The 26,880-nt window shown below is 42.8% G+C and overlaps 1 pseudogene; it reads right to left on the bottom strand.

Annotated features, from left to right (window-relative positions):
- Positions 1-18,100: 18,100 nt before the first annotated feature.
- Positions 18,101-24,113, bottom strand: LOC119518790 (annotated as a pseudogene).
- Between the last annotated feature and the right edge of the window lie 2,767 nt (positions 24,114-26,880).

Here is a 26,880-nt window from a genome sequence, read left to right as displayed (position 1 = left end):
CAGGGGAAGGTGCACTCTCTCCTATAGCGGGAGCAAAATGGCACCCAGTCAGCCCCCAGAAGTGAGGTCTATTATTGCTGGAATTATCATGACCGGAAAGTAAAAGGCTGATTCACAGCCCACAGGACTTTTCCAGCCTGTAATCCTCAGGGCTCACTTTCTAGCCCCCCTGGGAGAACCAGATTGGCCTGGGTTGCTGCAAGGCTCAAGGAAGTCTGATGCCTCCCACCCACACACATTTCTCTGTTCTATTTAATAAGCATAGAATCCAGGGAATCGGAGGTCATGTCATCCACAGCACCCTTGATTGATGGAGTTGAAACCCCTGCTGGGTCCACCCCAGGGGTGGGGATATCATTACTTCACCATGAGGCCCCCCTGGTAGACTGGCAAAAATAAAAAAGATGGATGACACCCAGGATTAGCAAGGAGGTAGGCATATAAATTGATAGAGCAGCAGCTGTCAAAATTCACACTGTGTAAACTTCACCAGGGTCTGCCCACGGCATGATTGAGAATGTGCACAAAGCTATACATTCAAGAATGTGCACTGCACCATTATTTGTAATAAAAAATTGTAAATAACTAAATGTCCATCCATAAGGCGATGATTAAATATATGATGGAAATCCATACCAAGTAGCCAATTTTAAAAGATGAAATGCATCTTTATTTGCTGAGGAAGAAGGTATATCAGACATACCAAGCAAAAAAGGCAAGTCACAGATTAATGTATGTACACAATATGATTATTTAAAAAACACATAAATGCCACTGAATTATGTATTTGAAAGTGATTAAAATGGGAAATTTTATGTTGTATATATGTTACCACAATAAAAAATAAAAAACAAAACCCACAGGACTGTACAACACAAAGAGTGAACCCTAATGTAAACTATGGACTATAGTTAATAATATAATTATAATATTGGCTCAGCAATTCTAACAAATATACCACACTAATGAAAAATGCTAATAATAGAGAAAACTATGTGTAAGGAGGAGGATATATGGGAACACTGAACTTTCTGCATGATTTTTCTGTAAACCTACAACTGCTCTAAAAAATTAAGTAATTTGTTAATGAAATAATCAATTAAACAGAAATAAATGGATAACCACAGCTATTGAGAAGAGAAGAGAGTGAACGATATTTTCTTCTTGAATCAGGCTCCTAAAATCAAACTCAGGGCCCAGGTGTGTTTCCAGGTGTGTTCCCAGGTGTGTTTCCAGGTGTGTTTCCAGGTGTGGTCTCCCAGCAGCCAGGAGCAGATGTGCTCACTATCACAGAAAGAGCTCGGGCATCCAGGATGGTTTCCAAATCCCAGCCCTGCCAGTCCCTGGCCAGGACTTAGGCAAGCAAATCCACCTTTCTGAGCCTCCTCGTCATCATGTGTAAACTCAGATAACAACCTTGCCTCACTGGACTGATGAAAGGATTAGAAGAAAAATCCTCTGTCAAATGCCCACCTTCGGGCCTGACCACAGAGATGCTCAGTAAGTGAATGTGCCCCCTCACCCTCACCCCAAACCCTTCTCCTTTTCATGGCATGTGTTACCTTTTAGTGCAAAGGGAAAAATCAGAGTCTTTGAGGAAAGGACTTTATAAACTTCCTACTGTCCCAAAGGGGCAGGATTTAGTCTATTTAAAGCATTATGCACCATCCTCATGTGGGAAGAATGAAGCCAGAAACCCCAAAAATATATAGAATAATAATAAAGGCACAATCAAGCAGACAGTCACCTTCTTAAAATCCCGTGACAACTCCCAGACTCATCGCCAGCCATACCTGATTATTAGTGGTGTTTCTCCAACAACAAGTTTCATAAAATTGTTCTCAGCCTGGCGTTCCGTTCCTGATGATGATGTGTTTCAGAGTCATGAGGTTTCCAAGGAGGCTGTTTGTCCAGAGAATCTCAAGCCTGGGAGCAGTGGGGTGCAGGGAAGGGAGAATTGGAGGATTGCACACGTGAAAATGCACTCTTCAGACTGAATTATGCTGGAGAGAACCAAGGACCATTTTTTTAACTGGTGAAATGCTATTCCATGAATTTTTAAATTAGGCCTTTCTGAAAACATGCCTGAAAATACAGAACATAGAAACCCAGTCTGAGTCCCTGCTGAGTGGGTCCCCAGTTCGGCCTGGCCATGGAGAGAGTGAGGAGACAGTAGAACCCACCCCTCTGCTCTGTGCTGATGTCTTCTCCCCTCGCCATCTTTCTTTCCCCTATAAGTTCGTCTTTTATGATTTTCGTATTTCTTGAAATCAACTTGGTGATTTTTACAAAGGAAAAGACGTTTATTGTATTCTGTATATTTTAAAGCTGCCAAGCTCCGTGCCCAGCCCCCTCAGTGAGCGAGCCTGTCTTTCTCAGGATGGATGGCGGCTGCCCAGGATTAGCTCCTGAGAGAAATGTTCTCTTGGGTGAGTCATCCTGGTAGGAGCGGAGGTTCCACAGCCCGATTCTACACGAGCAGGAGCCCCAGCCAGCCTTCATGGTCAGCAGCTGGACTCCAGGCAGGCCCTCTGCGAGGGCCCTGCAGATACAGAGAGGAACCAGCTTCGGCCCCCCAGCCCCCGAGCTCACTGTCTCAGGGGATGGAGACACACAAACAACAAACCCCAAACCAGTCCTGACCTCATGAATGAGCCACGTGTCCCAGAAGGATGGAGGTGGGAAAGATTTGTCCAGCCAGGATGGATCAAGGCTGGCATGGTGGGGATGACGTGGGGCTTTGGAAGATAGAGGTGATTTTGAAAGGGCTTGAAGGGGTGGGTGGATCTTCCGAGCAAGGGGCGCCAGTAAGGAAAGACACCAAGGCAGGAGGGTGGGGGGTGGGGAGTGAGTTTTTACAGGTGACTGGATTGTGAGGCCCTTGTACACCAGGCCAAGGAGTTTGGATTTTTTTTCCATAGGTGATTGGGAACCCAGCAAGGGTTTTCATTGTTGGTGTTGTTTCATTTGTTTTACCAAGAAATTAGACCATGTAAGGGAAAATCTTAGGTTGTATACATGTTACTGGAATCAAATTTAAAAAACAACAAGAACAAAACCATAGGTCTGTACAATACAAACAATGAACCCTAATGTAAACCATGGGTTGTGGTTAATCGTTCAGTTATAATAATGTTCTTTCATCAATGGTAACAAATGTACCACACTAATGCAAGGTGTTACTAACGAGGGTGGCAGTATATGGGGACTCTGTATTTTCTGCAAGATCTTTCTGTAGATTGACGACTGCGCTAATAAAAAAAAAAAAAAAAAGAGAAACACTGGACCACCCAGATCCTCCAGCCTCAAGGATGTTCTGAGCTCAGCTGACAACTGTCTCCAAATCTGCAGGCTGGTTCAGTTAAGCTTACAAAATGCCTTTAAACCATTGTTTTTCAAAGAACCCACCTACCCCTTCCCCTAGAAAGGTTTCAGAGTTTGAAAATAGACAGTTAACAGATGGGGAAGGGGGACAGGGCTGGTTGCAGGAACAAGAAGGGAAAAGTTCTCTTTGGCCTGAAGCAATTTATTCGAGTTACATTTAATTGTACATTTTAATATGAGACTTCTAAATTTTATGCTGCAATAAAACAGAGCAGCCTTTGAAATGATTAAACTAACAACTTCGCCGTCCTCATGGCTGGCACAGCTTCCAGCGCGTCACCACACCTAATTAAAGGTCAGAGATGGTGCTGTAAGAGCTGTTGTGTTTTCCTTAATTAGTACGTGAATGAACAGGCCTGTTTTGAATGCCCTGCATGACTGCAAGTTGCACAGAAACACAGTGGCAGGTGGGCTAAAGCCAGGGAGCACCAGTCTCCCCCCACCCCCCCACCCCCCATTCCTCTCAGTATGCAACCCAAAAAGGAACAGGAAAGTGCCATTAACTAGAAAAACAAGTCCAAGAAAGACATGGAAGGCTAAGAACACAGAACATGGGCCTTGTCAAGTTGCTTCCTCCTCTGGATATCAGTTTCCCTATCCACAAAGTGGTGACATTACTCTAGATTGCAAGTTATGGTTTATTATTTGATGAAAATATCATATCTGTTCAGCCTACCTCATCTGGTAAAGAAGGAGAAGGAAGGAAGAGAGGAGGGGAGGGAAGGAGAAAGAAAGGGAGGGGAGGGGAAAGAAGGGAGGGGAGGGGGAAGGTAGCAGGTAAACTGTCCACAGTTCATATTTGCTTCCACCTTGAATAATTTGAGACTCTCTTGACTCTTTGCACAGCCCATCACATGTATGTCAATATAGAACCTGATTTGCCCAGCCTAGAGTAGTTGTTTAATAAATGCTACATGATGGCAATGGTTCCACTTCAGAGCCATTGCTGAATCCGTGGAGCAACAGACGGTCTGTCCATCACTGGCTATTTCCCTGTTGGCAAATTAAGGGAAATGATTGGGCCTTGTTTCTTGCAGCAGAGTACTTTGAAGACGGAAGGCCGGGATGGTGCTCATTATAGCGGGAGGGAGAATGGAGGTGGGAAGGGACAAGTCGTTAACAGGACAGACGGAGATTCAACCAACCAGGGGTGAGGGGGAGGAGAGAGGATGTCAGAGCTAGATAAGGATGACCCACCGGGCTCAGCTCCTGCTTGGACCCAGACCCGCCTGTCCCGTCCCTCCAGGGAGGCATTGCTTCACACCTAGGACCCAGCCAAGGCTCAGGACCGGTGGCCCTGGTTGCATCAACTTCCCGGCCATGTCAGGGAAAGAAGTATGCGCCCTTCCACCCACTCATCCACTGTGCACTTATTTTTATCCCTCCTGGTTCCAGAAAGGATTTCAGAAAGCTCACACAAAATATAACAAGGTAGCATAAATTAAAAGCGGTAAGAAGAGAAGGAAGAAAAACGAAAGTGAAGGACTAAAAGGGAGCCAGGAATGAGGGTAAAAGTGAACATCCCAATAAGGGTAAAACTAAGCAGGTGGTCCATTTGTGGTCATTTATCCGACAGTACACATGTGATTTGTGCACTTTCTGTATGTATGAGAGATGGTTTAACAAATCCATTTATTTTTTGGAAAGGCATAGGCTAGGCTGGCATACATTTTGCCCTACACCCTTCTCTCTTCTCCCCACCTGGAATGCAAACATGAGGCTAGGGGTATAGCAGCCATGGGGACAAATGCCACAGGCCACAGATGGCAGTGCAGGAAGCAGACAAGAAACAAGTGCTGGAGATGGTGCAGAGAAATTAGAACCCTCATGCATTGTTGGTGGGAATAGAAAATGGTGCAGCCACTGTGGAAAACAATATGGCAGTTACTCAAAGGTTAAACATGAAATTGCCATATGACCCAGCAATCCCTCAGCTAGGTATATACCTGAAGAAAATGAGAACAGGGTCTCAAACAGACACTTGTCCACCAGTGTTCATAGCAGCATTATTCACAATAGCCAACAAGTGGAAACAACCGAAGTGCCCATCAACAAACGAATGGATGAACAAAAGTGATACATATGCACAATGGAATATTATTCAGCCATATGAAAGAATGAAGTTCAGACACATACTGCAAATGGAAGCACCTTGAAAATATGCTCAGTGAAATAAGTCACATAAGGACAAGTATTTGAATTTGTGTAATAAGAGATGATTAGAAATAGTAAATTTGCAGAGACAGAAAGTAGATTAGAGGTTACCAGGGGCTTGGGGGAGGGGGAAAAGGGGAGTATTCATTTGGAAAGGTTTTTTAATAACTTTTTTTTAAAAAAAGAAAACCAGCCCGGAGAGGCAGGCAGGGCCAGATGCTTCAGGAGCTCCCAGCATTTCAGGGCTGAGCCTGCAGGGGAAACTGAGGAAAGACAACCGGAGAAGTAGGAAGGCAGGGGAACCTTGCCAAAGTGGGCCAGACATTTGCCTCTAAGCTTCTAACAGGCAGTAAGGAAAAGGAAACCAGGTCCATTTCCACCCCAGACCCAAAGACCAGTGGCTGAGGAGGAGTGCAAGTGACCCGGAGTGTTTGTGCATGGACAGAGTCACTTAGCACAAACATCCCTAACAAAAGCATCCTAACAACAGACAGAGCTGTAAGGTCCACGGGGTGGTTTCTTACAGCATCGCTCAGTGTGAGCTGATGGTGTCACCACAAAATAGGAAGCAAATTCTCTTGAGGACCCAATACACCTGGTCTGGACCCTACGTTTCTGCTCCTCCGGCTGATTTGAGAGTCATATTTTAGATTACCAGAAGGTCTGATCAACAGCAGGCCTCTTTCCAGCAACTCTCCTAAATATTATTCCTCTTCCCGGTGCTTTTAAACAATGTTGAGTGGCCATGAGGCTGACCCCACCCTCTTGGTCAACTGTCAAAATGCAGGACTTCCCATCTCCAGAAAACACAGACCAACTCACGCTGAAGTTCACCTCTTCTTATAAAATCAATTTGCCAAAAAAGGAAGTGTCTTGACATGTTCAAGAAAGGAACTACTTGGTTAATCTAAGCAAAAGCAGGAATTTCTCAGGAAGAAGGAAGATGCAGGAGTTGGTTTCCAACTGGGCATTTAAGTAACATCCCATAACTCAATCTATAAACCAGGACCATAGGGCTGGGCTCAGTTTAAGAGGATGACATGGCAGGTCTGTCAGGAGGATGACATGCTTGGGAAGCCATGTCTCCCGTGGTAGGGACGGGTCCTTGTGAATCAGCCCCACTCTCTTCCACAGGCCCCTCCTCGGTAAGGGAGGGGCCAGGCCCGCGGAGCAGCACAAACAGGGATCTCGAGTGTCCACTGGCTCCAGTGTTCAACTGCAGAGCTGCCCAGGCCACTCTGGTGTCCCTGCTGCCTCAGCCTCAGTGGCAACTCAAGGGCTGTGTGGTCCAGGAACCCCAGGGAAGCAGAGAGGGCGCTTGAGTTTGCAGAGCCTTGCCCAGAGCAGGAGCACGTGGAAGTCCCCAGAACTGAAATGAACCTGTTCACTGTACAGTTGAGGAAACTGAGTCTGGAAAGGGAAAGAATTTGCTCAGGGTCATTCAGTGAGGGGCAGAGCCAAGTAGGGAGCCCCATGTCCAGCACATGCCTCCTCTCTCTCTCTCCCTCCCTTCCTCTGTCCCTCCCCCCGCTCCAGGAAGCATCTGAACCCAACCCCTCTAACCCTGGTACACATGCTGACCTATTAGTTGCCTCCCCATATGCTACCACAGGGAGACCAAAGTCCTGGGGAGAGTCTGCTTCGCTGTGTATCGTGGCTGCCCAGCTGGCCTTCTGGAGGTGGTACTTCCTCACCCAGTGCTGTGCAGGTCACAGAGCATTTTCTCATCCATGTTCCCACTATGACTGTTCGAAGGACACCTATTCCCAGCCATCAGTGGAGGTAAGAATAGGCTGCAATAACCCAGCCTACCTTTTATTGTTGTACTAGGAAAAATAAGATTCCATGTCCTAGTGCAATAGGACAAGCTTTCTTTTTGTGGGCAAGTCCTGGGCAGCCAGGAACTGCCATGGATCACACAGGCAGTGTTCCCAGTTGGCAGGGAGCCTTGCTCCCAGCCACAGCATGAACTGAACCGGAAGGACCTCACCAAGGCTCCCTCCAACCAGGAGCCACAAGAACAAGCAGCCAAGATGCTTTTCTGCAAAGTGTGATGTGACTGGTGGGAGTGCATGGGACAGGGCCATCGGGCAGGCACTGGAACCAATTTCCCATTCATTGTGCAGCTGCTTGAGTGTTGGGAGGGAGATGGGAGAGCCAGCATTTAGGTGCAGCTTGGGAAGGCAGGAACAGGTGACAGGGATGTGTCTTTGAAAGGAGGTAGACAGACAAGGGAGGGAAAGTGAGGAGTGAAATGAGCACTTCAATTCAGGATTCTTGGTCCCTGTAGCATCTGAGTTGGAATGGCCCTCCAGTCCAAAGCCCCATTTTATAGGTGGGAACACTAAGGCTCAGAGAGTGGAAAGTGTTCACTCAAAGTCACACAGCTGGTGAGTAGCAAAGTGAAGATTTGAACCTGAAGATTAGGAACTCCTGGCCACTCTTCCGTCTTCTCTCTCTCTAGTCCCATTTCTGAACTCTGAATGTAGTGGGTGAGATCTGACAGGTCCCCTCCTCCCGATCACGGACCAGGGGACCCATTCCAGCATTACCAGTCTTCACCTCCCAGCAAAGTCATCACACAGGGCCTTTCTGAGGGTTACCTGGCAGAGAAGGAAAGGGCCAGAACTAAGTTGTGATAAAGGGCCGGAGGGAGAGAAAGGTCAGAAGCCTGAAGGGCTCCTGGAAAGGAGAGTTCTACAAGGGTGCCCAGGGGAGGGGCAGGGGGTACTGGATCTAGAGGAAGGGGCACAGAGAAGATGCAAGAAAACCAGACACACACTTCTGCCCCCTCAGTCTGGCCAGAGGCCAGCCCCATAAGGACTGCATGTGAAGCTATGATTGAGCTTTTTCAAAGCCAGGCAAGAATATAAAATCCAAGGAGGCACCTGCAGGCCAGCGAGAGGCCCCATCCCCTGGAAACAGCAAGCTGCAAAAAGCCTGTTATTGGACGGCTGGTTTTACATGTGTTTGTTTATTTGAGGACATGGACTGATCCCAGGGCATTAAGCACCCAAGCCAACACAGTGCCAGCAAATCGTTCTTCCACTCAGCACAGGTCAGCTTGACAAGGCCACGGTCAGTGTCCCAAATGACCAATGCCCAGGCAGTGGGTTACACCCACATCCACCCAGTTCAACCCAGGGCAGGGCCAATTAATCACAGGCTGGATAAGGCAGAAGGGATCATAAAGACCATTTTCCAGCCTCACATTTACCTCCATCAAACACTGGATCTCCTTCTCTCATGTGGCTGCGCAGCCTCAGTTTGAACTCCTACCGAGACCGGAGCTCTTGGCCCTGTGTGGCCAGCCATCCCTTCGGTGGGCCGTGTTGGCCAAGCTCTTCCTGGGATTCAGCCGAAATCTCCCTCTCTGTATTTCCTGTCAATTGGCCCTCATTCTATTCCTTGAAAACACAGAGAACAAATATCCTCACTCTTCCCCCATTTAACCCTTGAACTGGTTAAACATAGTAACCAGTACCCCCATTCACCTCTTTTCTAGGCTGAACACCCCTGGTTCTTTCAACCAGTTTCCACATGACTGGATTCCAGTTCCACACCTCCCTACCTTCCAGCCTGATTATTTTCTATTGAATTCTCTCCATTTGATTAATATGCAGCTCCCCGGGACTGAAGCAGCATTCAAACTGCAGGGCAACATGTCAAACCACCCTCCTTCTGGAGATCCAACAGGCGGCCTATCCACTCCCCCCCTCTCCTTCCTGTTACCCTGTGACTTGATCTCCTGACCTAAGGATCAGAGACTCGGACAGGAGGGCACCACTTGCTCAGAAAGAGCAGAGTCATTGGCACCTTGTGGCTCATCATAACTAAATATTTGTGGCAAATTCTGATTTTCCAAAACCTAAATAAGGAAGAATAGTTAACTCTTTTAAGGGCAGTAAGGACAAAGGACAAAATCTCCTAATAGCACAACGGGACCTCTCATCGGGTCCCGTTCTGGGTACCTGACTTATGTATTACACAGTCATCTGTTCAGGAGCTAAGTCTGAGCACCTACTATGTGCCAAGTGTGTACCAGCACCATGGGGAAAGACTAACACATGGCTTTCACCCCACAGAGCCCAGTTAAGGAGATCAGAACACAAAGAATTACAGTGAAATGTGCTAGACACTGTAATTGCAGTATGGAAATAGGGAAGGCTGCTGTAACAGATTACCACAAACTTATTGACTTAAACAACACAGATTTACTATCTTACAGTTCTGGAGGTTAGAAGTCCAAAATGGGTCTCACTGGGCTAACATCAAGGTGCTGATAGGGCTGGATCCTTCTGGAGGTTCTAGGGGAGGCAATGTGTCCTCGCCTTCTTCAGCTTCTAGAAGCTGCCTGCTTTCCTTGGTTCATGGGCCCTTCTTCCATCTTCAAAGCCAGTGATGTCACATCTTCAAATCTCTCTCTGACTTTAACTTCCTGCCTCCTTCTTTCACTCATATGGGCCCTTGTGATAACATTGGGCCCACCCAGAGAATCCAGAATAATCTCCCATCTCAAAATCCTTAATCACATCTTCCACACAAATTGACATATTCACATGTTCTGGGGATTAGCATGTGGACATCTTGGTTGGGCGATTATTCTGCCTACCAGAAGGAACAACTCTAACTCTGCCTCAGGAAATTATTATATTTGAATGGATCCTTAAGGGCTGAGCAAGAAAGTTTACCTGGCCTAAAAGGGGAGATGTATAGGAGGAAGAAAGTGTTTGTATAAGGCATGGAGACAAGAAAGCACGGCTGCTTTTGTCCATCTTTTCCCCTTTGTTTTCTTTTCCAAAAAAGAGCCAGCCTCTACCTGATTGCCTCTAGCGTTGAAAGGCTCCCTGTCTTTCAAGGCAGCCCATTTCCTCCTTTTGACAGCTCTGACCAGAGAAGAAACTTCCTGAAATTGAGCACTGATGTTTTCATCATCCCAGAAAATATTTATAGATCTCATAGTGTCCAAGAGTTATTTTAGATAGAACAGAAAGTGCACTGGGTAGTGGGATGGTCATGGCAAGCAGGGGTCTGGTATATGTCCAGAGGGCTCTCTAAGGCTCACCCACACACAGACCGTGATCTTCCTAAATGCCCCCAGGCAGCGGGTCAGCTAATAACTTATTAGAGCAATTCCATTCCCAAAGCTGAGTGGTTGTCAAAATTCCATTGATGCCATCTCTATGCCTGCCCTACAAATTAAATTAAAAGAATTTGAACTAAGGCTAACTATATCTTAAAGTGAAAAAAAAAAAAAAACCTAAAAAATTCTGATTTTTCATTTCTCCTTTGATGTCACTGGGAACATAAATTGCTTAGGGTTTGGAGCCAAGAAGGAAGCCCAACTCCCCTGTAGGTACCTTCTCACCAAGCAACAATGGAGATGAGACCAGGGGCTCTGACAGGCCTAGGTCTGGTGGTCCCTGCTGTGGACATCAGGAGGATAGGGTGGGAGCTGAGCCCTGTGGCCTGTGGAGGGGGAACAGTGACGTGAGAGAGACCTGCCTTGAAGACCTCCATCCTGCATCCCTGTTGTCACTCTGCATCCTCCATTGACATCCTTCGTTCCCAGGGTCTCCTTTGTGCCAAGCACAAAGGAGTACAGTCTGGGTGCTGGGAGCAATGGACCCTGCCTCTGTGGTGCACCACTAGTCAGTGGAACCCCTCACTGCTGGACAGAGCTTCAGTCTACAGGCACTTGTACATCCATCACCTACTTTGACTCTCACAACAGCCCAGTTGTGAGTTGTGTTGGGGAAACTGGAGCTCTGGAAAATAAAGTCACAGTAAGTGGCAGAGCTGAGACCCACAAGTTCTGAGACCATTTTTTTTGCCATTCCCACCACACAAGGATGCCTCCTGCAGACTCCATGTCACTCCTATGGGGTCAGGGACGACCTGCAACAACCTACACTTAGATTTCTCTCTCTTCTCTCTCACCTCCTTCCTCCCCCACCTCACCTCTCTCCCCACTCTTTTCTCTTCCATATTGCTTTCTCTTTATTCCCTATTCTTTTCTCTATTTCAATAGCCATGACCCCTGTAAGTAATGCTCAGCTCTCCGGGGGCCACCACTAGGCTTGGGGGGCCAGAACCCTGGGACAGGCTGTCTATGGTCACAACCGTGAGTGTCCTCCTGGTGCTTCCACCTCCCGAGCAGCAGGCTCCTGGGTTGGGCAGCTGACCCCATCCATACCAGGAGAAGCGATGGGGGAAGGGGGCTGAGTAAGGCTCTAGGCCAGGAGCCAGGAGACTCGTGCTCACAGGACAGCTCTGCCAATCATGACCTTTGGAATGTTTGCTGCCCCACCCTGGACCTCAGGTTTCCCATCCATAACGTGGGGTAACGCTACCTACCTCCCAGGGTGGTTGTGAGAGTTAGGAGAATTGATCTCACAGTGACATTCATTAGCTATTTAATAAAGGTTGGTTGATTGTGGCAGCAGCTGGAACACAGAACCCGCCCAAGGGAGATGTCAGTTGGACTTGGAAACATCATTGTAGGTGATGGGTTTATAAAAGCCAGGAAGCACCTGGAAGCATCTGACGGATAGGCGAACTAGATGGAGAAGGGAGTCACCGGGCAGAGGCTGCTCACTGTTTTCCCCCCGGGCATCTCAGTACTCAGGACACAGCCGCTGAACTCAATTAATGCTTGTCTCTTTATGTTGTTGACGGAATCATCTTGTAACATTCCTGTTGCCTAATGAGGGTATGAGCAGCTGCTGGGTAGTGAGTTCTGGAATCTCCCTGCCTTCGGCACACCCTTGTAGTAATAGTGATTTTTAAAAGCTGGGAAGCTCACAATGACTTCTTCCAAAACAGACTTGGCCAGAGCAATGCCAGCAGAGATTCAGAGCCTGACTGGCAGTAGTTCCAGGAACAGAAGCCAATTATAAAACCATGGGGGGGGGGGGAGTTTCATGATGCTGGTAGCCCCAGTGAAGGAGGAACCCAGGGCAAGGAAGACCCAATTCTGCCAGGGGAAGAAGTTGAGGAAATTTCCAGAGCTGGAAACCTGGAGAATGGAAATGGATGGACTTATAGCAAATTGATCATATCCAGTTACCTCCTTTCCCTCCAAGGAACCCCACTTAGAGGGTATTAAGGGAATTAAAGTGGTATAAACTTCTAAGTCACAGGGCACGAGAAAGGAGTCATCGACAGACTGGCAACTCCAACAAGTTTATGGAAACAGAACAGTTGAAGGAGTGGTAAGTGAGGAAGAAGTCACAGCCGCCTGTGAGTAGAGAGATTCTATCTTCTTACAGAACCCTGGAGAGATATTGGAGTAAAAGCCAAGGAGTTATTTGAATGTTAGTGTATGGAACAGTCACTCCTGCCTCCATCCTTAGGAAAACAAACAAAACAATTCCTTATAGAAATTACAAGGTCCTAGGAAAAACAGCCCTCAGTAAACATCCTGGCTGACAGAGATCACCAGTATAACACTCAGCTCATACCCCAGTACCCTAAAATGCAGCTGGCTAGTCAATAACTCTTGCCCATGTACGTTCCCAAAGCTCTCAAAGCTGATTTTTATTGCCTACTTTAAAAATGTTAACCAACAAACAAGGGCTTAAGGAAAGCAAGCAAACAAACAAACAAATAACAACAGAAATCCCAGATAAAACATGTAGAAAGCAAATGGAGACTTTCAAAATTAAAATTTTTGAAACTCTAATCAGTATGCTAAGAAAAACCCCCAAATAGCCTGCATCCATAAAACAAAAATAAGATTCTATACAAAGAACAGGGATCTCAGAAATTAAAAATATAATTGCAGAAGTTAAAATTTTATTTAAAGGGTTGGAAGATAAGAGTTGAGGAATCTCCCAGAAAGTAGAAATGAGAGATTAAAAATATAAGAGTAAAGAGATGAAAAAAAAAAAAAAAATGAAGAGACAAAAGGAAATTATCAAAGAAATAATAAGAGAATTTCACAAAACTGAAAGGCACTCATCTCCAGAAGACCCTGAATGTGCCCATCAGAGTGAATGAAATATAAAGCAATATATAGCACATCATATTGAAACCAGACTACCAAGGAAATAAAGAAGCTCTGGAAGCCTTCCAAAAAAGAAAAGAGAGGTCACCTATAAAGAATGACAACAAATTCTTACCAGCAACTGTGGTGCTAGAAGATCATTTGGATTTAGATTTCTATTCCCAGCTAAACTAGCAATCAAGTGTGAGAATAAAGAATAAAGAAATTTGCAAGCAAAGCCTCAGAAAGTTTATCTTCTGTATCCCTTTTCCTAAGAAGTTATAAATAAGGGAGTAAACAAGAAAAGAGGATGGCATGCAGTTTTGCAAACAGTGGAAGCAACTGAGAAAAGCCAAGAAGGAAAGCTCCAGGTAACAGCTGGAGAATAGGCCTGGAGAGCATCCATTCAAGTAGTTTCTAGAAATTCTAGAAAAATGAAGAGAAGTGTTAGGAAAAAAACATAATTTTGGTGTACTACTTGACACTAGAGTAAAGAATATTTACAAAGAAACAATTATGTGAAATCTTTTTTATTGATTTTCAAGTTTTTGAACAATCAGCAAAAAATTATGGTAAATGCAGAGAATATAAAAGTCGTCAATCTTGACAGCAGTTGGGAGGTGGAAAGGAACAGAGTGTGCACTAATTTGCCAACTCACAGAGCATGGTGTTAATAGAGACTGTCTATAGTTACTGAAACAAGGTATAAGGGTGAAATTTAAAGTTACAAATGTAATTATTAGAAGTACTATAAATGATGCTAGTTAAACCTCATGCAACTGTTGTCTTTAGGTTAAAAAGAACTGAATATCACAAATTCCATGTGACTCAACCTAATATATATAATCAGAAATATATAACACATCAGTAAATTAAATGTAACTACTGAAAAAAGCTTTTATTTAAATCAAGTATTGTCAAACCAAAAGTTAAATAACAAGATACTAAGCATGTTTGCTGGTATATTTGATGGGTAGTTAAGGCAGGAGAATCTGTGTTTGGAAAGAGAAAAGAAAGAATGAATACTTTGAACTTTGTTGTAAATTTTGTAATTAAGTATGTATGTTAAAAAATAAAAGGTAATAACCAGAAGAATGTTAAAAAATAACACATAACTTCCAAGCCAGGAAAGAGAGAAATGTAAAGTTTATCAATCCACCAGAGGGCATGAGAAGGAGAAAAAAAGCAAAGACAGAATGGGAAATAGAAAACACAAAATAACTTAGTAGTAACAACACATCAGTAACCAGCTAAAATAAATGTAAATAAATCAATTTCACTTAATAACAGATATTATCTAAACAAAATTTAGAAAAATACAACTATATGCTGCTTACAGGAGATACACCTAAAATAAAACTAAAGAGAAAAAGTGAAAATAAAAAACAGAAAATATATATACTCTAGAGATACTAATCAGGAGAAAGTTGGTATGGCTACAAAGAAAAAAAGAAAATCACATAAGGTAAACTTTAAGAAGAAAATATTATAGAAACAAAGACTAACACTACATAATTGTAAAAGGTTAAAGTCACAGGAAAATGTAATAATTTTAAACATTTAGGGGCCTAGTAATATAATATATACATTACATACATATGCATATATAAATTGAAAGAATTATAAGGGGAAATTGAGAAATTCACAATCAAACTCAGTAATTAATTGATCAAGCAAACCAAAAATTAGTAAGTTTACAGAACAACACAATGAACAAGCTTCACATAATGGATATATTTAATATCCTGAACCCAATTTAGAAAAGAATATACAATTTTCTCAAGCACATAGGGAACATTTACATAATATGACTCTGTACTAGGCCATAAAACAAGTCTCAAAAAAATTTAAGGAATTAGAGTAAACAGACCACAATTAAGTTAAAAATCAATAATAGAAAGATTTAAAAAACATGGATCAAAGAAAAAATCATAATAGAAATGAGAAAATACAGAACATACAGAATAATAACAGAGCAATAACAATAACAGTAATACCACAGGTTAAAATGTGGGAACTACTGCTAAAGCAGTGCTTAGAGGAAATTTATAGCCTAAAAAGAAAAATGGATGAAAATTAATTGGCTAAACATCCAGCTAAAAATGTCAAGGGTATAAAACAACTAAATAAACTCAAAGAAAACACAAGAAAGGGAAAAATAAAAGCTGAAAACAAGTGAAATAGAAAACAAAGATACAATGGAGAGATGCAACAAAACCCAAAGGTTTTCCTTACTCAAAGCTAATAAAATAGACAAAACATTGCAAGATTGGTCAAGGAAAAAGAAATACGATGATTAACAATATTTGGGATGAAATAGATTTTAAAGCAAAATAAAAACACTATGAACAACTTTAGGCTAATAAAGTTGAAAACTTAGAGACAAAATGGGCAATTTCCTCAAAAAATATAATTTAACAAAGTAAGGAAATAGAAAATTGGATAGATCTAAAACCACTGAAAAAATTTAAATCAGTAGTTAAAACCACAAGACTGGACAACAGTGAACCCCATCGTAAATGACGGACTATAGTTAACAGTACAAATATAAAAATGTGCTTTCATGAATTATAACAAATGTACCACACTAATACAAGGTATTAATATGGAATATGGGAACTCTGTATTTTATGCATGATTTTTCTGTAAACCTACAACTTCTCTGATTAATTAAATAAATAAATATTGTGATGGTTTAAAACTGTATGTAGCTTAGGACAGTATGTTCTTAAAGTTAATCTGTACCCCCAGGAATGGACCTATTGTAAGTAGGATCTTTTGGTGAGTGGAATCTTAAGATGTGACCCACCTCAGTCAGGATGGGTCTTAATCATCTTACTGGAGTCCTCTTAAGAGAATGAAATTCAGACAAAGAGAGAGAAAGCCACAGAAGCAAGAAGCTGAAAGCAACAAAACCCAGAAGAGAAGGGGGAGACCAGCAGACACTGCCATGTGCCTTGCCATGTGGCAGAGGAGCCAAGGATCCCAACAGCCAGTCTTCAGGAAGAAAGCATCGTCTTAATTATGCCTTGATATGGACATTTTCATGGCTTCAAATCTGTAAGCTTGCAAGCTAATCAATTCTTATAGTTAAGGCCAACACATATTATGGTATCTGCTTTCAGCAGCTTAGCAAACTAGAACAGATTTATATAATAAAATAAGTTTTAAAAAATATGATACTGTGAGCCATTGATTGTGTACTTGGATGGATTATATGGCATGTGAACATATCTTAATAAAATTGCATTAAAAAAGAGAAAAAAAAAAAACCAACACACACATCTCACACATACTGTGGTAGCCAGGTTCTAAAATGACCCCCAATGGTCCTTGCCTCTGGATATTGATGCTCTTGTGTAGGGCTCTCCCACAATGAATGGGGCTGACCTGTGTAAACCAGTAGGATACTGTGGAAATGAGGAAGTGCAACTTCTGAGGATAGGTCATAAAAGAACTTGTGCGTCTGCCTTGATCTCTTCCTCTTGCTCTAGGGGAAGCCAGCTGCCATGTCATGAGGACACTCAAGTAGCCCTATGGAGAGGTCCATGTGCCAAGGATCTGAGGCCTCTTGACAACTGCTAGCAAGGAACTGCCAACAACCATATGAGTGGGCCATTTGGGAAGCAGATCCTCCAGCCTCAGTCGAGCCTTCAGATGACTCCAATCCAGCTGACATCTTGATGGCAACTTCATGAGAGACCCTGAGCCAGCTAAGCCACTCCCAAGCTCCTGACCCTCAGGAACTTGTGGGATAATAAATACTATTGTTTTAAGCTACTAAGACTTGGGATATTTGTTATGTGGCATTAGATAACTAATACACATGCACAATAACACCAGATCAAGATAATTTTACAGAGGAATTCTACAAAACATTCAAGGAACAGATCATCCCATTGTTTTTACAAACTGTTCCTGAGAAATTGTCCCATCTCCCTCGTTCTGGTTTGCTAAAGCTGCCAGAATGCAATATACCAGAAATGGATTGGCTTTTATAAAATGGATTAGGTTACAAATTTACAGTTCTAAGGCCATAAAAATGTCCAAACTAAGGCATCAACAAGCGGATACCTTCACTGAAGAAAGGTTGATGGCATCTGGAACACCTCTGCCAGTTGGGAAGGAATGTGACTGGTGTCTGCTGGTCCTTTGCTCCCAGGTTGCATTGCTTTAAGCTTCTGATTCTAGTAGCTTTCTTTTTACGAGTGTGTGGGTTCTCATTTAGCCTCTCCAGGGCAAACTCTGGGCTTCATCTCTTACCTTAGCATCTTTCTGTCTGCATCTTGAAATGTCTGGATCTGCGTTGGCTCTGAGCTTGCTCTCTCTCTCTCTTTCTCTCTCTCTCTCTCCCTAAGCTCTCTTTTTTTTAAATCACAGAATAATTTTTATTTATAATAAATGATATTCCCTCCAGACTTTAAATCATTAGTTCACTATTATAACAGAGAATTCATTTAAACACCACCACCAAAATGAGATGAAGACAAAACAATATATTACATATCAATTTCTTTGATATGCCATAAATGATATCCAATTTGTACTACAACATGGTCTGTTTAAAGTGAAAATCCTCAATAAACTGATAAGAATTACAATTCTTCATATTGACATTTTATTCTCGTGTGCTAGAGAATGACCCTCTTGCTTCCTTCAGAAGTCAAACGGTCCAACAATTGTTCTGAAGAAAAGACTGAGATCATGAAACCAATTCATATACAATCCATCCAAAAATTGATAACATGCCTTCAGATCCTTTGGTTTTCATAATAATCCCTTTGGAAATTAATTGATGACTGCTCCCTTAAAATTCTCTTTCAAACAGGATGAATCACTACCCCTACAGTTTGTGCCAATGTCCTTGACTGTCTCTCCTCAATTGATTTTTTAATTAGACCACAGAGTGATGGTAGTCTTATTTTATCCATATTTTTGCTGTAAACATTGAGAAATATACCAAGGATAACTAACAAACCATTCACTGAAATATGAATAGTTTAAAAAAGAATATAAATGAAAGTACAATGGTCATTGCTTTTCTTCCTGTTGTCACTGTTAACAGTAAGAAGCACATCAAAACTTTTAATCAAAGCCAGAACAAAGGAGATTCCAAAATACCCAGTGAGGGAAAAAAATGAAAGCAAAACCATAGGTCCAAAATGGATTCTTTGAACAAAATATTACTGCAGGGTATAATCCACTAGTGCATGTCAATCCCAATAAAATGTACACAAAATCAATTGAATACAAATACAAAACCATTTCTGAATTAGAAGCTTTATGAAGTTTCATAACTTTTTCTTGAACATTTCCATTGACAGCATCTGTACATAGTACTAAGGAAATAAGGAACACATCTGTCAAGTTGAAATTTGGTGCAATGGTGCTATCAGCTAGGGTAAACCATATTAGGCCCAGGCTCACACATACAGCAGCAGACACATCTGAAACGTTATAATGAGTTCCTTCTACTTGTGTCCTGAATAAGTTGAAGTTCTATTAGGCCAAATATGGAATAAAACCCAAACTGCACTAAAGTAAGGTACCAGCCATAGGACTTAAAACCTTCCACTGAAAATATCAATTCCTATAAATATCCATAAATTAGATAAAATACAAAAACTTCAGCAACACATATGAAAAATTGAGTAAATTTGTTAAATCTGCTGAGATTTATGCCAAGTACTACTATGTCATCTATTGACTTGATGTGTGGTGACAGTTTGGGTTTTGGAAGGGACAATGATAGAAATATATTTCCTGGAGTTGTTGATCCATTGTTCCTATTTTGCTGCCTTCAGTGCTTCCGAAGTTATCTTTGTTAATCTGCTGTCTTTTGTTCTGTCCTTTTGTTGGCTGAGCCAAGACCTTCCACCTCAAGTCAAGTGAGAGAGGTACAGTTGAGGGCCCTTATTTAGCAAAGAACCCGGAAGTAGTTCTTAACTGAAAATGCAATCTTGGGGAATCCAAGCAAATGACAGTTCTCCAGAGGCCCAGAGCAGCACTCAAAGACCCCCACCCGGGAGAGGAGCTAAGATGGCTGTATAGAGAGGAGTGGAAGCCAGTTACTCCCCCAGGAACAATTCATAAATGATAGAAAAATTAGTAAATAACCTGGAATAACTGCAGGGAGATAAACATGACTGTCCACTCATCATATACCAACCTGAACTGGGAGGAATGCCCGAGATCGCAGCATAAAATCTGTAAGTAAAAACTGCGTACCTGCCCCAAGAGCTGAGAGCTCCTCCCTCATGGAAGCCATGTGGTGCTAGAGAGCAGCACTCTCTGAACAAGAAAGTGTACCTCAGCCCAGCTCCAACTGGGGTTTTAATGTTAACTGCTCAATATAGACAGCAAATCCCCAACAAGCAGACAGAGGCTTTTGGTGACAACTGACCTTGGGAGAGTCAGGGGACACAGCTGTCTCAGGACAGGGATCCCAGAGGATCAGGTGCTATCTCTGGCCAATGGGTGAATCTGGGGGCTCTCTGCCCCTTTCTCTCTCTGTCAACCTGGGCAGCTCAGTGGAGAAAGCCTCAGCCATTTTCAGCTCGCAGTGCTCTGCAGTAGAGAAAGCCTCAGCCATTTTAAACTTGCAGCACTCTGACCCAGACAAGGGTGGAGATAGCAGAGTCAGAGAAACAAAAAATCTACTTATATGCAAATGGCCTCTCTCTAGGGGGCATAGCTTCCCAAGAGGAAAGAGAAGAGGCCCACCTCTACTACCTGCCTTACATTCAGAACCAGACCCCAGAGCCTAGGGGAGGAGAGCCACGGGCCATACCCCCTTACACCAGCCTGTGACAGGCTGACAGATGCCACCTGCTGGGCAGAAAGGCACAGGGTGTGTCAATCCTCTAAGACACACTATCAAGGAAACTGGACACTGAATATTTCCTCATTCTGTGATCTGAGCTTGTTCTTGTCTGGGAAAACCTGATTGGGGTGGCCTAGGGGGTCAGATACCTAGACAACAGAAAACTACAAACTATACTAAGAAAAATGAAGTTATGGCCCAGTCAAAGGAACAAACTTACACTTCAGCTGAGACACAGGAATTTAAACAACTAATGCTAAATCAAGAGAAGATATGGCAAAAGAGATAAAGGCTATAAAGAAAACACTGGGCATACATAAGGTAGAAATCGAAAGTTCAAAAAACCAACTGACAGAATCTATGGAAATGAAAGGCACAACATAAGAGATGAAAGACACAATGGAAACATACTACAGCATATCTCAAGAGGCAGAAGAAAACACTCAGGAACTGAAGAACATAACACATGAAAGCCTACACACAAAGGAGCAGATGGAGAAAAGAATGGAAAAATATGAGCAACATCTCTGGGAACTTAAGGACAAAATGAAATACAAGAATGTACATATCATTGGTGTCCCAGAAGGAGAAGAGAAGGGAAAAGGGGCAGAACCAATAATAGAGGAAATAATCAATGAAAATTTCCCATCTCTTATGAAAGACATAAAATTACAGATCCAAGAAGCACAGCATACTCCAAACAGAATAGATCTGAATAGGCCTATGCCAAGACACTTAATAATCAGGTTATCAAACATCAAAGACAAAGAGAATCCTGAAAGCAGCAAGAGAAAAGGGATCCATCATATACAAAGGAAGCTTAATAAGACTATGTGCGGATCTCTCAGCAGAAACCACGGAGGCAAGAAGGAAGTGGTGTGATATATTTAAGATACTGAAAGAGAAAAACTGCCAACCAAGAATCCTATATCCAGCAAAGCTGTCCTTCAAATATGAGGGAGAGCTCAAAATATTTTCTGACAAACAGACAATGAGAGACTTTGTGAACAAGACACCCGCCCTACAGGAAATACTAAAGGGAGCACTACAGAATGATAGGAGAAGATAGGAGTGAGAGGTTTGGAACACAAGTTAGGGAGATGGTAACACAGCAATGTAAGTACACTGAACAAAGATAACTGTGAATATGGTTGACAGAGGAAGGTTGGGAGTATCTGGAACACCAGAAGAAAGGAGGAAAGATAAAGACTGGGACTGTGTAACTTGGTGAAACCTAGAGTGTTCAACAATCATGATAAAATGTACAAATATGTTCTTTCACAAGGGAGAACAAGTGAATGTTAACCCTACAAGGTGTTAAAAATGGGGAGGCATTGGGGGAGGGATGCAATCAATGTAAACTAGAGACTGTAACTAACAGAATCATTGTATTATGCTCCCTTTAATGTAACAAAAGCCATATACCAAGGTAAATGCAGATAAGAGGGGGGGATAGAGGAGAGGTGTGAGACACTTGACATTGGTGGTATTGTCTGACTCTTTATTCTACTTTGATTTAAAGTTATCTTTCCTTTTGCTGCTTCCTAGCTGTCATTTTTTTTTTTTCTCTTCCTTTTTTCTTTTTCTTTTGCCTCTCTACCTTCTTTGATTCTTCCTCCTGCTTTGTGGAAGAAATGTAGGTGCCCTTATATAGATAGTGGTGAGGGTGGTGAACACATAAATATGTGACTATACAGGGAACCATCGATTGTCTACTTAGGATGGAATGTATGGCATGGGAACAAAACCATCTTAAAAAAAAAACGGGTTGATGATGAAAACTTGAGGGCAATATACTGAGTGAATATTGCAGGGTCTCACTGATAGGAACTAATTATAATATGTAAACTCATAGACATGAAATATAAGTTAACCAAGATATAGAATGAGGCTAAAGAATGGGGAGCAGTTGCTTAGTATGAGCAGAATGTTCAACTAGGATGAACTTAAACATTTGGAAATGAACAGAGGTGACGGTAGCACGTTGTGAGAATAACAGTGCTGAAAGGTGTGTGAATGAGGTAGAAAGGGGAAGCTCAGAGTCATATATGTCAACAGAAGGAAAATTGGAGGTCAAAAGATGGGAATGTATAAAACTGAATCCTATGGTGGGCAATGTCTGAGATTAACTGTACAAATACTAGAAATTTCTTCCATGAACTAGAACACATGTATGACAATACAACTAGAAGTTAATAATAGAGGGACATATAAGGAAAAAACATACACCTATTGCAAATGATATACTACAGTTAGTAGTATCTCAAAGTTCTTTCATAAACAGTAAAAAATGTACTATACAAATACTATGAGTCAACAATGGAGGGGGGATGGTTAGGGATATAGGAGGATTTGAGTTTCCTTTTCTTTTCTTTTTTTTTTTTTTCCACTTCTTTGTCTTTATTTCTTGTCTGGAGTAATGAAAAGGTTCTAAAAATTGAACAAAAATTAATTGTGGTGAGGGATGCACAGCTGTATGATGGTACCGGGGGCAATTGATTGTATACTTTGGATCTTTGGATAATTGTATGGCATGGCAACCCAAGGCCTGAGCAAAACAGGCCTGCAGATCTCTGGTGCACAGCAGTCTGTGTGACCTAGGCAGCTAAATGTCTAACCTATTATCTTTCTAAGCCAGTAAAGAGAAAAAGAGTAAATTGACCTTAAAATGTAAATTTATGGGAAGCAGGCGGGAGGTAAGAGGCTCTTAGTCTCACAAAAAGAGCAAAATGTAATTGTTCAAGTGTTATTCTAGTCCTTCCTGCACCACCCCTCAGGTCAGAGTGGACTGTTCCTGCATCTATGCTCCCCCCACCCTTAGGAAGGCCTTTGTCTTAAACCCTTATAAAAGGCTTTCTGTCCTCTTTGCATTGTGCAGTAGACTTTCCTGTGAATGCGATGCCTGCTCGGCCTGAGAGAGCCGTCATGATCTCTCCACAGCTTCTCACCCTGTAAGTCAGCCCTGAATAAAAGTTCATGTATCAGAAAATGCTCATTGTCTTCTTTGGCCTCTGGACTGGCATGGCCCTCATGGGCTGTGACAGTATGAGGGTACCAGGGGCAATTGATTGTTCACTTTGGATCTTTGGATAATTGTATGTTATGTGAACAATCTCAATAAAAATTAAAATAAAAAAATGGGTAGAGTGCAATACTAATGATCAATGAGAGGGAGGGGTAAGGGGTATGGGTTGTCTGGGGCCTTCTTTTTTCTTTTTATTTCTTTTTCTTGAGTAAAAATAATCATGGTGATGAATACACAAATATGTGATGATACTGTGAGTCACTGATTGTATAGTTTGGATGGATTGTTTGGTGTGTGAATATATCTCAATAAAATTACGTTTAAAAAAAAAAAGAGCCCCACCCAGAGGAGGCTCGAGGGAGTCTTCCCCAGCCAGAGCCGGGAAGGTGAGACAATGAACAGATGCTCCTCCCTGGACACCCTATGCACAGGTTGCTGTTCTTTAAAAAAAGAAGTCACCCCATCCTTGCAACCCGACCACACTCGTTCCCCACACGCTCCTTCTGGCTGAAGAAGAGTCAAGATTCTCCTGCGGGAAGGAGGTCCAGGTCCTAAATATGGCAGAGGGCCCCAGGATGGGGGCACGCCGACCTCAGAGCCGGTGTGGCACCTGCAATTGTGACCCCAGCCCTGGTGGCTCCTCAACCAGAGTCTCCCTTCCCTCGGTCCATCGCCATCACCTCCTCTCCTGCTCCTGTACCTCCCAGCATGTCGGCAACCTCCTTGGAAGGCACTTCCATCGTGGGTGCCTGTGTGCCCTCTCTCTGAGCTCTCTTGAGGACTGTGGTAAACTAATTAAGACCCACCTTGAATCGGTGGTGCCACATCTCCATGGAAACAACCTAATCAAAAGTTCCCACCCACAATAAGTCTGTATCCACAAGACTGGATTAAAAGAACATAGTCTTTTAAGGGATACATAACAGATTCAAACCAGCACATCCCCCCATCCACCCCCACCCCCCAATTTTATGAGGTTGGCATAATTCAGATACAAAAGGTAGTCAAGTGTGTGTGTGTGTATATATATATATATATATATATATTTTTTTTTTTTTTCTGAGACATGAGCTTTTATTATAGGGCTTACCTATAGGGTGGGGAAGTTGAGCCACATTGCCCTGAAATCAGGAGCTTCTCTGGATGGTTTCAGGAGCTGCTCTGAGTGGTGGCCAGTTCAGAGCACAATGTAGAAATAGTCCACCCTTTGGGGGGCTGAATAAGCTGGTTATAAGGGCTTGACATTCCAATGGGTATGAGAGCATAAGGCAGGGAGCAGGGTCATGCAACTGCAATGTAGGGAGGGGTTGATCGTAATCAACAGGGAGGAGGGGAGGATTATAGAGATAACAGTATCTCAGGGAGTCTCAGGGAGGAAGTAGTTTTGGGTATAGATTACAATTAGCATCTGATATTACAAGGAGAATAGGTCAAACCTTAGCTGTCCTAGGTCAAGCAAAAGTCTGTATGCAGTTCTCAAGACACTTGGGGGCCAGGGGCTCCCACATTCCACCCCCACGCAGCAATTTTCATTGACCATAGGACAGACATTGCATCCATAATCCACAACAACAACACAGTGAACAGCAGAGTAAAAGGAAACCAGTACATATGGGCAGTAATCCCCGTGGCACCATGGCCAAGTTAAAGAATTAAACCATTTGGACAAAGGATTATCAGATAAATGTTCAATATGATCTGGCATGTGATCAGGAGCTTGTGTTACATTTTGTGAGTTATCAGGTACATATACACAACATTGAATATTAATTAAAGCACAGATGCATTTGAGACTAAATAGCTAAAAGATAAAACTACCAGGCAGTCTGCTTTATTCTATATCTAGCTTTTTTTTTTTTTTTTAACCATTTCCTAACTTTGTCCACAGAAATAAATTTCCCTTCCAGAAACTTTCTGCAACTTTCTATAACCATCTAGGCTTTTGTCCTACATTTTCTCTTTTCCATTCTGAAACAACCAGTCATTTAGGACAAAACTACTTTCTTTATCCTTTTTGTACAAAAGATTCTTTATACCTCTTATATTTAAGTTACTAAAATAATTTTGAAAACCATTTTCAAGCAGACATTCTACAGCACACAATTACTACTAAAATTAAAACTTGTTAGAATAATGCTAAATACAACACTTTAGTTAGTGCATTATTGAAACAATAATATACAGGTTTTTTTAAACAAGAATTAATAGCACATGTAGGAACAATATATAAGCTGAGTTTTCATTAGTGGATAGAAGAGTTCCAAGTGGGGGTTTTTAAATGCCATATTTTCTTCCCCCTGCAGGAAGCCCTTTGGGGTCAGATCTAGTTAGTTTGGGGTTGCAAAGTTATACAGTTCCATTGAGGGGTGGGGATCCCAGATGGGGAATACAAACAACCTTTGGCATAATACTCCATGGGCTTAGGATTCTTAACCAGGTTGGCTGCATGGGCCAGAACCAGAGCCAATTGACCTTATTTTCCCCAATTTCTAGTGTTTTTGGCACAGGCAAGAGCAGATTATTATTGCTGCCTCACTGTAGCATGAAGGCAGGGCCCCCCCTTATTTGAATTTGTAAGGCTTGCATGGGCCCCATGGTTACCATTTCCACATGAGCGAGAGCCGCTGCTTTGGGTCAGGAGTTAATGCTGGCATAGTCATCAAGTCCATTCTTGTAAGGAGTTTCTATCATCCTTTAAAAGTCCATACATTCTTTCAATTAACACAGTTGCTATGGGATTATAGGGCAAGTGAAAAGTCCAAAGGATATTATGTTCTGTAGCCCAGGCTGGGTTAAGTGCCCAGTGAAAGGGGTCCCCCTATCGCTGTCCATGTGTGTGAGAACCCCAGAAAAGACACTTAATTTTTTTGTTTTTTTTAAGCTATGTGGTAGCTCACTAGTTGGCCTTGCCCCCTGGGAATGCCAGCAGCAGTCCCATAGTTGTATCTGCAGTGGTGAAGGTATATTTTGCCCCTTTGGACTTGCCACGAGGTGAGAGGAATCTAGTCTCGGCCGATGGTGAGGAAGCATTCTGGGCCATTGCAGTAAGCAGGAGGGGCTAGTGTCCTCTACTCCTTTTAACTCTTGTCAGGTGAAAGGCAGCTGAAACTGCTGCACCAGCTTGCACAGGGTCTGGTACACTCAGTGCTCAGTTTTCCGATGCAGCCATTTGGTCACCTCATGCATCATTGTTGTCAGGTTGCGGAATCTTGCTAGGGCATCTGCAGCTGCATTACCTGGCAATGAGTTAACATTATGAGCAGAAATACGGAAAGCAGTTACCTTACATTTCTGGCAGTCCATCCAGATGTCTTTCCACAGTTCCTTCCCCCATAGGGGGTGGTCGACCAGCATCCATTGCTCCTGCTTCCACGTAGCCATCCATACTGTTAGGCCTCACTATATGGTCCAATTATCTGGGCAGACAGTCAAGGTGTCTCCTGGTTCATGGACAATTACCATCTGTACTGCCCGCATCTCAGCCCACTGGCTCCTTTGCAAAGTCCC

This window comes from Choloepus didactylus, chromosome 1 (assembly GCF_015220235.1).
Source record: "Choloepus didactylus isolate mChoDid1 chromosome 1, mChoDid1.pri, whole genome shotgun sequence".
NCBI classification, from domain to species: Eukaryota; Metazoa; Chordata; class Mammalia; order Pilosa; family Megalonychidae; genus Choloepus; species Choloepus didactylus.
The sequence above is the reverse complement of the archived record's forward strand: the minus strand, read 5'-3'. Positions and strand labels throughout refer to the sequence as shown.